The sequence below is a fragment of the Lissotriton helveticus genome, chromosome 7 (genome assembly GCF_964261635.1).
Source record: "Lissotriton helveticus chromosome 7, aLisHel1.1, whole genome shotgun sequence".
Taxonomy (NCBI): Eukaryota; Metazoa; Chordata; class Amphibia; order Caudata; family Salamandridae; genus Lissotriton; species Lissotriton helveticus.
Genome location: NC_136068.1, coordinates 1,753,218,845 through 1,753,230,909, shown reverse-complemented (window position 1 = coordinate 1,753,230,909; position 12,065 = coordinate 1,753,218,845). Strand labels below are relative to the sequence as shown.

Here is a 12,065-nt window from a genome sequence, read left to right as displayed (position 1 = left end):
GTTCTGTAAAGTACACTCATACATAATCACTCAGGCCAAATGAGCACAAAATTGAAAACAAGTAAGCATAGTAGCACCGCCAGTGAGCAGGCGAGCACCTGGAATCACAGAAGCTTTTGAAACATAATTTAATGGCAATGTACTCTCTAGTGTCTAGCATTACGCAGTTCTGTAAACTACACTCATACATATTCACTCAGGCCAAATGAGCACAAAATTGAAAACAAGTAAGCATAGTAGCACTGCAAGTGAGCAGGCGAGCACCTGCAATCACAGAAGCTTTTGAAACATAATTTACCTGCAATGTAATGGGCAGCATTCTTGCTCTTCGGGAAAAAAATATATTTGCAATATCATGACACGAGCAGAAGACAATAAAGTAGTAGGGGACGCCAAAATCATTTGCTCACCTGCCGTGAGGGGAACGGCTGCTGCTTCTAGCCCCACCAGCGCCAGGGAGACGCCGTGAGGGGAACGGCTGTCGCTCCCATATCGCAACTTCGCCTGCAGCCACTGGGGGGTCAAAAACTACACCTCCCAGGTGCCCCGGCGGCTAAGTCGCGTCCCTGACGCCACCTCTGCGCCCGGAGGCGCCAGAAAAGAGAGGAGCGCCGAGCGTTCTGTGGGACACCAAAATCATTTGCTCACCTGCCGTGAGGGGAACGGCTGCTGCTTCTAGCCCCACCAGCGCCAGGGAGACGCCGTGAGGGGAACGGCTGTCGCTCCCACATCGCAACTTCGCCTGCAGCCACCGGGGGGTCAAAAACGACACCTCCCAGGTGCCCCGGCGGCTGAGTCGCGTCCCTGACGCCACCTCTGCGCCCGGAGGCGCCAGAAAAGAGAGGAACGCCTCTCGCACCGCGAGTCGCGCGCGGGAGTGCCCGGGGCTAAGCCCGGGCAAAGGGTGGGCCCTCTGTGGCCCTCAGAGGCTTGAAGAGACTGCACTGGGCCAGAGACCCTGGTCCTTTTGAACTGACCACATATTATCAATTCATCAAGTGAGACTTTATTTTTACTTTTGTGTATGAATCGCGTGATTACTTAAATACGAACTGTTTACATTGTATCATAGGATGTCTAAATCTAAAAATGACAAACCGGCCACGGGCCATAGCACTATTGAAAATTACATGGTGAAAAAGGTTAGTCAGATTAATAGTGAACGTCGGGCATCTGTAGGGAAGGGGAGCCTAGCACTGGTTCTGGTTGAGCCGCCTTCGATAGCGGCGGACGCTGAGGGTGAGGCAAGTACCAATGGCACAGTTATAGAAGATCTGATAACACCGATTGCGGTGAGGGCTGAGGTCCACCTAGATCATCATGATACATCAAGCGAGGAACTGGAGGAAGTTCCACTTGTCTTAAGGCCGGTGCGTACCTGTAGGAAAGCGCAGACTAAAAGGGGGGGAAACAGAATAAAAAAAGACCCAACGTAGAACCCCCAATCAATAATGCCACACTGATCAACCCCTTTGTATTCACTGGAAATAAGGAAGGTGGTCCGAACCTAAACATTGAACAAATTGCTACTCTCATAAAAAACTTAGAGGCTACATTAGAAGCTAAGTTAGAGGAGGCGAGTAGACCATTAACCACTAAGATAGACACCCTGACCACGGAGGTGGCTAGGCTTGGTGGCCTGCTATCTTCTTATCAGGCTGCAGCCACCAGTATAAGGGTTAATCCTGGGGAAGAAAGGCAGGCAGTGGTGGCACGTGGTAAAACTCAGTTGAACACTGGTAACACTGTACTAGCACCTATTACTGTGAGTAGGGCATCAACATCAGTAATTACAACGGCCACTCCAGTAACAGCTGACCTGCAGACACAGCCCTATCCAGCCTCAAGGCACGGAGTAGACACTAGGCCCCATAGGAGTAACCGCTATCTTAATCTACAACCTGACTGTGCACCGTTTGTGGTGGTCTTGACTAATGTCCCATCCTGCGGTACCCACCCCGCCTCACCCCATGATGAATCACACGACTCACTTAAAAACAAAACAGTGTCTTGGTTCAACAAAAATTGTGGCTTCCCAATTGCGTATCTAGACCAGATAATGGCAGTAAGGAGGGTGAACTGGGTGGGCCCGTCGAAAAAAACAGGAAGTGGAGATTGCATTGTCGTGAACTTTAAATATCCCCAACATGTGGCCACTGTTCTCCTAAGAGCATCTTCACTGATATATAATGAGAGCAGCATACGTGTGAGCCCGTTGGGGTACTTCTATGCACATCTCTGTAATAACCCTCCTCAACAAAGGCTAACCAGACCCGTGGTTGCAACCCAGACCCCGGTTATGGACACCCGCTTTTTATATAACATTGTTAACACGAGTGGATCTGGAAATGTTCTTAACACACAGAATAAAACTAATTTCATGGGTCATCCTCAGAATGGGTTTAATGTTAACACCCAGAATAGGTACGAGCTTTTATCTGGCCTGGAAATGTGTGATTGACATGATGTACCTGCGGGTCAGGGATCTATATTTTCAGATGAACTAGTACCTATTGTGAACTTACAGGACAAGATTTGTGGTACTAATGTTGTCTCGTGGAATATTGCGGGGTTGGCTGCAAAAATGGCAGACGTAAACTGGGTCAAATATATTAAACAATTTAAGGTTATCTGCCTACAAGAGACATGGCTGGTTGAGTGTGACCTCTTTTTAGAAGGGTACAAGGCCTTTTACGTACCTGCTATACCATCAATTAGAGGCAGACCAAAGGGAGGACTGGTGATTTTTGTTTCTATTCTTGTTACCTTTAAAACTCTCAGAATTGAAACATATCATTCTGGTATGATGGGCTTAGCTCTAACTGTAGAAAATTGTCGAGTTGGTCTGGTGAACTTTTATAATGCTACCAATGCTATTCCAGCACCTAATCTTATATCTGTTTTGTATGCTTTTATTACCTCCTCTATGAAGGATTTCCGTCATAACCTTATGATCATGGGGGATTTTAACGTGCACCCGTGTGGAGACCCATTGAAGAAATGTTTAGCAGATTTACGTTGTGAGCGCATGGATGGTTTACATCTGGAACATACACTGGATGGGGAACTCTGTAATGCTTTACTGGACAATCTGGACCTCTCATTGGCTATGACACTCAGGGATCCTTTAAAATGCTTTGAAACTCCTACTTTTAAGGGGCACGGGAGGGGCACCTTCATTGATCACATGTTATTATCATTGACAATGCTGCCTTTTCTGGATTCGTTTGATATTGTCCAAAGCAAATTCAGTGACCATAATCCTCTAACAATTCGCCTGAAGGGACCGTGGACTAACAAGGAAAATCAGATATGTAGTTCAGGGAGGTTGGGAACAACAGACGGGAGGCGGCGACTCAAATGGTCAATGGTTACCCCTGATCTACTGTATAAAAATATTGTGGACACATGCACTGAGGATGTTGTGAACTGTACTCGGGAGGGGGCAGAGCCACGGCGGGTACTCACTGCTTATCAAAACCTGTTGGAGAAGGTGTCAGACCTGATGTTGGTCCCAATAAAGAGGAACATGGAGAAATGTGGGCCAAGGTGGTTTAATCATGATTGTTCCAAAGCTGCTCGTAACCTTAGGTTAGCCTTGGCAGCTACCCCGAGAGTCCAGGAGAATGTCAAATTGTGCCATAAAGAATATAAGTCTGTTCTCAAATCCCATAAGGAGTTTTTAAGAGAAGAAGCTTGGAGCGAGATACTTGACCCCTCCACCTTAAAATGTAGCTCCACATTCTGGGCAATAGTTAAAAAAACATTCTTAGCTGAAGAGCCGGGCGACGGCCTGGACTGCTGCATAACCAAGGAGGAGTGGGAATCACATTTTAAACAACTGTATTTTTCAGTTGCCCCTGTTAATGCTGATTCACTGCCTGGCGCTAGGGGAGGCACTATCAGGTTTGATAGTAGTGAGGTTATGGAGGCCATAGAAGTACTTACTGCCAGAAAAGCCCCAGGACCTGATGGGATCCCTCCAGACTTGTATATGTCGAACCCGAGTTTTTGGGCGCCCATCTTGGCTGCAGTCTTTAATGCTGCTGCCAAAGTGGGCTGTCCCACGTCCTGGGGACTATCAATGATCGTTCCCGTGTTTAAAAAAGGAGACAAGGGTAGTCCCCATTGTTATCGGCCAATTTCATTAATTGACTCTATGGTCAAAATTATGGGGAGAATTCTGCTGCAGAGAATAACATGCTGGGCAACCGAGAATAACATCATGTCAATCTCCCAATATGGTTTCTGCGGTGGGCGCTCCACCATAACCCAGTGCCTTAACCTCTTCCTTGTACTGAGCAAATACACTGTTGTGCAGAAGGGAACTGTCCACCTCGCCTTCATGGACTTGTCATCAGCCTTCGACTTTGTCAACAGGGGAGGGCTGTGGCAGTCCATGAGGGAGAAAGGTGTGGACACAGGGATTGTTGATTTCTTAGTGGATATGCATAGTAATACCAGTGCTAACGTCAGGTATTCTGCAAATGGGGACACCACTGGCAACTTTGACATTAAGAAGGGTGTGCGTCAGGGTTGCATTCTTGCCCCATTCCTTTTTAACTTTTATATCAATGAGTTAGATGCTGTTTTACAGAAGGTTCAGGCAGATTGCCCTAGAGTTGGTAGGCGGGGTATTCCAGTCCTTTTATACACAGATGATGCGGTTTTAATTTCTGGAACGGAGAAGGGACTCCAGGCGCTTTGAAACGCTTTTAATATTTTTATGACTGATAGAAATTTACTGGTCAACAACTCTAAATCATATATCATGCATGTTGGCCGTCAACCTAAAAATAATTTTGTTTTCAAATTGGATGATGTGCCAATCCCCGTTACGCAAACATTCTCATATCTTGGTGTCTTATTTGATACCAAGCTTAGCTGGGGCCCTCATCTGGCTAAAAAGAAAGGGGAGTTGGCGAGGGTCAATGCCTCTATTTTTAACTTTGCAAGGAAATTGGGTAAGAAGCCAACCAACGCAATGGTTAAACTCTATAATGCTAAATCGGTTGCAACAGCTGCCTATGGCAGCGAACTATGGGGTTATGTAACTGGAGAGCAGTTACAGATTGCTGAAAACAATTTCCTAAAACTTCTTGTCTGTGTCCCCGCCAGTACACCCAATCTGGTAGTACATGAAGAACTGGGGACACAGTATTTATGTGATATTTTTTCTCTAAGGCCTCTGACCTGTTGGGTAAAACTGTGGACAAACCAAGATATACCTCTTACCCATCTGATTTTAAGAGACCTTGGGGCATATTATCAAGGGGGTTTATCTCCGCTTTTTTGGCTTTAAAAGCCAAGAAAGCGAAGATAAAATTATCTCCCCATTACCTAGCTGTCGCTAACACCAGTTAGCGACAGCTAGTAGGAGATAGCGACTATCTTGGGCCCCACTTTGCATGTCAGTGATATTTATCACTAATGATATGCAAAGTGGGCGTGCCAAGATGGAAACAGTCGCTAACATCGCTATCTCCTATTACCAACTTTTGGAGATATTCGCGCTAAGCGTGAATATCTCCAAAAGCTAACACCTGCCCTGAGCAGTTTTTAGCCATGTTATCCAATGAGAGGTGGATAACATGGGTAAGAGCATTAGCTCGGTAATGCATGAATATCGCTGACTTGTCAGCGATATTCATGCTTTGCGGCCGTTTTTTATCGCATTTGCGATAAACCTTGGTAATACCAAGGTTTATCTGCGATAAAAATCGCCGCAGTTTAGAGGTAACATTTTATCTCTAACCAAGCAATAGCGATAATTATCGTTATTGCTTGGTAATATGCCCCACTGTGTCTCGGGATAATTCAATGTGCATCCCCTGGTTAAAATACTTGAAATCTGGCTTTTTCAGGCTGGGCCGTTTGAACTTGTTTGAAAACCCAAGCGGCATTGTAAAGGGGGATGTAGCAGCAATCAAATACGCATTTTTTAAGGATAGGTTGGCCCAAAGAGAAAGTGAGGAGCTTATGAAACCGAGTGTCAGGAAATATGTTATGTTGAAAACCTGTGACACTAAACCAATGACAAAATGATTCTACTAGGACTGGAAGGCAGCACTCCGCAGCACGCGAAGTGACAGACTGGGTCCGTCATAATTGCAGACCACTAAAACGTTCCTACTAAATAACCAGTCATAATATACTCAAACTATCAATCCACCACCACTATCTCTTTTTAGTGGCAGGAGTACAAAGGAAGGACTGGACTTTAGTTTCTAGTGTCTAGCATTACGCAGTTCTGTAAAGTACACTCATACATAATCACTCAGGCCAAATGAGCACAAGATTGAAAACAAGTAAGCATAGTAGCACTGCCAGTGAGCAGGCGAGCACCTGGAATCACAGAAGGTTTTGAAACATAATTTACCTGCAATGTAATGGGCAGCATTCTTGTTCTTCGGGAAAAAAATATATTTGCAATATCATGACACGAGCAGAAGACAATAAAGTAGTAGGGGACGCCAAAATCATTTGCTCACCTGCCGTGAGAAAACGGCTGCTGCTTCTAGCCCCACCAGTGCCAGGGAGACGCCGTGAGGGGAACGGCTGTCGCTCCCACATCGCAACTTCGCCTGCAGCCACCGGGGGGTAAAAAACTACACCTTCCAGGTGCCCCGGCGGCTGAGTCGCATCCCTGACGCCACCTCTGCGCCCGGAGGCGCCAGAAAAGAGAGGAGCGCCGAGCACTCTGTGGGACGCCAAAATCACTTGCTCACCCGCCTTGAGGGGAACGACTCCTGCTTCTAGCCCCACCAGCGCCAGGGAGATGCCGTGAGGGGAACAGCTGTCGCTCCCACATCGCAACTTCGCCTGCAGCCACTGGGGGGTCAAAAACTACACCTCCCAGGTGCCCCGGCGGTTGAGTCGCGTCCCTGACGCCACCTCTGCGTCCGGAGGCGCCAGAAAAGAGAGGAGCGCCAAGCGTTCTGTGGGACACCAAATTCATTTGCTCACCTGCCGTGAGGGGAACGGCTGCTGCTTCTAGCCCCACCAGCGCCAGGGAGACGCCGTGAGGGGAACGGCTGTCGCTCCCACATCGCAACTTCGCCTGCAGCCACCGGGGGTCAAAAACTACACCTCCCAGGTGCCCCGGCGGCTGAGTCGCGTCCCTGACGCCACCTCTGCGCCCGGAGGTGCCAGAAAAGAGAGGAACGCCTCTTGCCCCGCGAGTCGCGCGCGGGAGCCCCGGGCAAAGGGCGGGCCCTCTGTGGCATGAAGAACTGGGGACACAGTATTTATGTGATATTTTTTCTCTAAGGCCTCTGACCTGTTGGGTAAAACTGTGGACAAACCAAGATATACCTCTTACCCATCTGATTCTAAGAGACCTTGGGGCATATTATCAAGGGGGTTTATCTCCGCTTTTTTGGCTTTAAAAGCCAAGAAAGCGGAGATAAAATTATCTCCCTATTACCTAGCTGTCGCTAACACCAGTTAGCGACAGCTAGTAGGAGATAGCGACTATCTTGGGCCCCACTTTGCATGTCAGTGATATTTATCACTAATGATATGCAAAGTGGGCATGCCAAGATGTTAGCGACTGGAAACAGTCGCTAACATCGCTATCTCCTATTACCAACTTTTGGAGATTTTCGCGCTAAGCGTGAATATCTCCAAAAGCTAACACCTGCCCTGAGCAGTTCTTAGCCATGTTATCCAATGAGAGGTGGATAACATGGGTAAGAGCATTAGCTCAGTAATGCATGAATATCGCTGACTTGTCAGCGATATTCATGCTTTGCGGCCGTTTTTTATCGCATTTGCGATAAACCTTGGTAATACCAAGGTTTATCTGCAATAAAAATCGCCGCAGCTTAGCGGTAAAATTTTATCTCTAACCAAGCAATAGCGATAATTATCGCTATTGCTTGGTAATATGCCCCACTGTGTCTCGGGATAATTCAATGTGCATCCCCTGGTTAAAATACTTGAAATCTGGCTTTTTCAGGCTGGGCCGTTTGAACTTGTTTGAAAACCCAAGCGGGATTGTAAAGGGGGATATAGCAGCAATCAAATACGCATTTTTTAAGGATAGGTTGGCCCAAAGAGAAAGTGAGGAGCTTATGAAGCCGAGTGTCAGGAAATATGTTATGTTGAAAACCTGTGACAGTATGGAGCCATATTTAATGGGTACTTTTACCTCTCATGAAAAAATTTTGTTGTCAAGGTTTAGATTTAATATTTTCCATCATCTCCTAATTAGACCAAAGTCAGACATTTTTAACAAGGTTGCTGCTCCCTGTGGCTGCGACGGGAAGTCTCCACAGGATATGCTGCATTTTATGTTTTTATGTAGGTTTTATGAATACCCTCGCAGATGCTATCTTCTTGCACTTTTAAGAAAACTTAATTTTAACCAAATCAGACCAGCTTTTATATATTTACAGCTTTTGTACAGTGACAGTGTTCTTCAGGTAATAGAATTCTTAAAATTAACTGTCAAACTGAGAAACTGCATGGACAAGTGATACTGTTTTTCTCAATGACCGTCCTGCCTACTTATTGAAAGATATCTTCTGAGGTATCATACCCGGCACTATTTGCACTTTATTATCTACCATGTTTACTTATTTGGCTCTGGGACACGTGTAATATGACTTTCTCATGTGACTATGAATTATTGTAATACTATGAGTAATGTTTTTAATTGTATTGTATATATGTGTACTTTTATGGTGTGAAATATAACCGAAATAAAGTCTCTATTGAATTGAATTGAATAAAGTAGTGATTAAATAGCTGCATAGCCCAAGGAATAGATAAATTGCCCAGGGATCTTCACGCCAAGCAGGTCGAGCAGGTCGTGTTCCCGGTCCAGTATGTCCGACCACCGGTGCATCACCTGCTTGTAGGTGCGCTGGACCCCAGACTCCCGATACATGGCCCGGCACACCTTACCCCATAGCTGGCGTTGCTCCCAGAGACCATACCTGGTACCGGGCCTGCCACAACGGTCTTGGGGAGGTGGCGCTGCATGAAGAAGACCAGTGCGGCCACCTCCACCGCACTGAAGATCCCCCTAGGACTTACTGTCTCCCCCCTTAACCGCCCGCAAGAGAGCCGACAATGTGGTGCGGTACCATTCCCCTTCAGGTTTTTGCCGGCTACCTTCGCCATGGTCCTGGACAGTTAAAGGAAAATAAAATAGGAAAGAATAGGGAAAAAGGAAATAAAAGAAAAGAGAGTTAAAAAAAGTAGTTTTAAAGTAACGTAAAGTAGAAAAACACACAAAATCTAGATGTACAAAAATAGAGTCTTAGATAATGAGTGAAAAAGATTTTAAAAAAGTTCAAACAAACAAAGGATTACAAAGATTGAAGGAAGGTTTGAAAAAGCATTCCCAGAACCATAGCAATGAATGAAAAACAAGATGGCTGCGCCCATTGAGACCACATGGGTAAGTTCACGCGATATTTCCCCCGCGAGCATGCAAAAAAGGACGCGAACAAGCAATTGCTCCCTGCACGTAGGAAATGCACAACGCGAGCATGCAACTAGCGTACGGAAACGGAAATACACAATGCGAACACTGAAAACCAGATGGCCGCGCCCATGTATGACCGCATGGGTAACTTTGCGGTAGCCGCGCTGAAAAAAATCCTGAAAAAAATCCAGCGAACACGCAAAAATAAAAAAATCCGCAAATTCCCTTGCATGGTGCACTGTACATGATTAATAAGCTGAATGAAAAAATACGTTACTGAAACACATCTGCCAAAATAAAATACTCCTAGGAAGCAGGATTGGATATACCTTGTAATAGAAAGTCAAACAAGTGAAATATAATAGGGATTGAATTGCTGATCTGTGTTACTTTTAGAGTTCTTGTACATATTCTTGAGAAAAACAGCTTACACCTGCAACATTAAAAGCACGAACATTGTGGCTAGTGTGAACCCACTACTGTTTTAATTGGACTTTCTCCACATAAACCCCTGGCCTCAACCATTACACCAATGTAGGCTGCTTAAAACCTGAGAAGCCAGTGCCATGCATAATTTGCATTGATGCCCAAATCAACTGCTAAGTGTCCAATTAATTTTATCAGACTCCCCCAGAGCAACAGTCACACAGGACGGCTTTACTCCTCCTTATCAGCACCCCTCACCCCCACCCACCCTTCTCCACTCAGCGCAAGGCCCATCTTGTGGTGCCCAATTCCCGGCCTCCATTATCTAAATTATTTACATAACGCACCTCAGCAATTGTCCCAAGCTGATGGCATCTGCAAAATATGCTAGTTTCAGCATAATATGCCCTCAAGTGCCGACACACTTCTCTAAGACTTCTCACACACCTCAAAGGCCGTCCTCCAGCAAGAGAAACGTTCAAGTCATTCATTTAAATTTGCACTTGCCAAAATCGCCCTCTGTGCACCTTCGGCGTGCACACTCCACAAGAGAACATGGGTGCCTTTTCAATGGAAAGGTGCATGCAAGCACACCCCCTAAAGGGAACATCAGTTACTACCTAGATTCCATTGGAAAAGTGCTTTTTGACTTGCATATAACGTTGTTGTCATTTGGCTAATCTTCACAACATTTATGAAAAAAAGTATCTTGTTGAGGACGGAAAGTTTTGGGATGATTTGTCAAGTGGGGGGCTGAAAGAAAGGGGGAGTCAAAAAAGTGTGTTTCCAAGGCGACTTTCTGTCACGCGTATCTGATGCTCACGGTGTTGTGTGAGAGAGCCACCTATTTATGTCCTCCATTGGTCCTCCTTCAGCGGGCGGTGATATAGTCCGTCTTTGAGGCAGGTCAGCTGCACGCCTCCCCTCTCTTCTTCCCAAAGAGAAGAGGTGCGCTTCCCACGAGTCCAGGGTGATGCACTGGAATGGAAGCCTCGAAGTATAGTCGGCTGGAGCTCTTGCTCACACAGGCCGGCGCTGAGGCCTGGGCCCGCTCGCCACAGTCTCACTCTTAAAAGTCCTGCTCGATCGGTGGCAGGTAAAGTCCATAGTTTAAGTTTAGTTGCAGGGTAGCGTTCGATGTAGATTGACTCTTCTATATTAGTTCCCCGCATCGGTGATTTAGGTTTTGGAATATGTGTTTGCAAAATATGTGTTTTGTAGTCTTGACTTCACACACTGCCGGTTTGATGGAATGATGTTCAATGCAAACATTAAATCTCCTCTCGAACCAGGCTTCCCATTTATTTAGGTGTTTCTATGTTGTATTCCATCTAATATATTAGTTACCTCCGGACGAAAGACTAGTGCAGTCGCAGTGTGAGGCGTGAGGTGCTTTGGTTGCTTCCCTGCCATTTCTGGAAACCGGACTTCGACATTGGGGCTGATTTGCTGAGAGACATTGGCCGAGCGGGACTGCGAGTCCCAGGGGTGAATGCGGCGCTCAACCGGGCGCACCTGAGACTCTTCCCGCCCCGCCTCCCAGGACCTCTTAATGACTCGCGGCCCCCGCTTCGCGGGAGCCACTCGCAGTCGCAGTGTGAGGCGTGAGGTGCTTTGGTTGCTTCCCTGCCATTTCTGGAAACCGGACTTCGACATTGGAGCTGATTTGCTGAGGGACATTGGCTGAGCGGGACTGCGAGTCCCAGGGGTGATTGCGGCGCTCAACCGGCCGCACCTGAGACTCTTCCCTCCCCGCCTCCTGCCTATTTAGCCACCCCGATCACCGCGCACGCGGGACGCACGCGGGACCGCACCGGGCGAAGCCCGGGCCAAGGGCGGGCCCGTTCTAGCCCGTTCCTGACCGATCCACACCGGACCGGGCCACCTCCCTTGGTTTTATATTATCCTTCTTTGTGCATTACATCTTGTGTTACCCCACATTCAAACATTGTTGTTAGTGAGCCCATTAAAATATATAAGGACAAGAAAGGATGGCCACTAGGGAAAGTAGAAGTGAGGCTGCCAAAGGGGGGAAATTGCTTACAGGCACTCTTGACGATTTTATTACTAGATCAAATTCTGTCATAGACATGGGTATTCAACTAATGGAACATAAAGTATCGATGGATCTAGCAGCTGCAAGGAGATTGTCCCAGGACATTGCAATGTCGAAAAAGTCTTCATTGGGCCATAGAGCATCAGC

The 12,065-nt window shown here is 46.6% G+C and overlaps 1 protein-coding gene across 1 annotated transcript in view; it reads right to left on the bottom strand.

Moving 5' to 3' along the window:
- LOC144770733 (sialic acid-binding Ig-like lectin 8) overlaps window positions 1–12,065 on the bottom strand; it is a 398,100-nt gene that overhangs the window by 291,526 nt on the left and 94,509 nt on the right. The gene's annotated exons all lie outside the window — the stretch shown is intronic.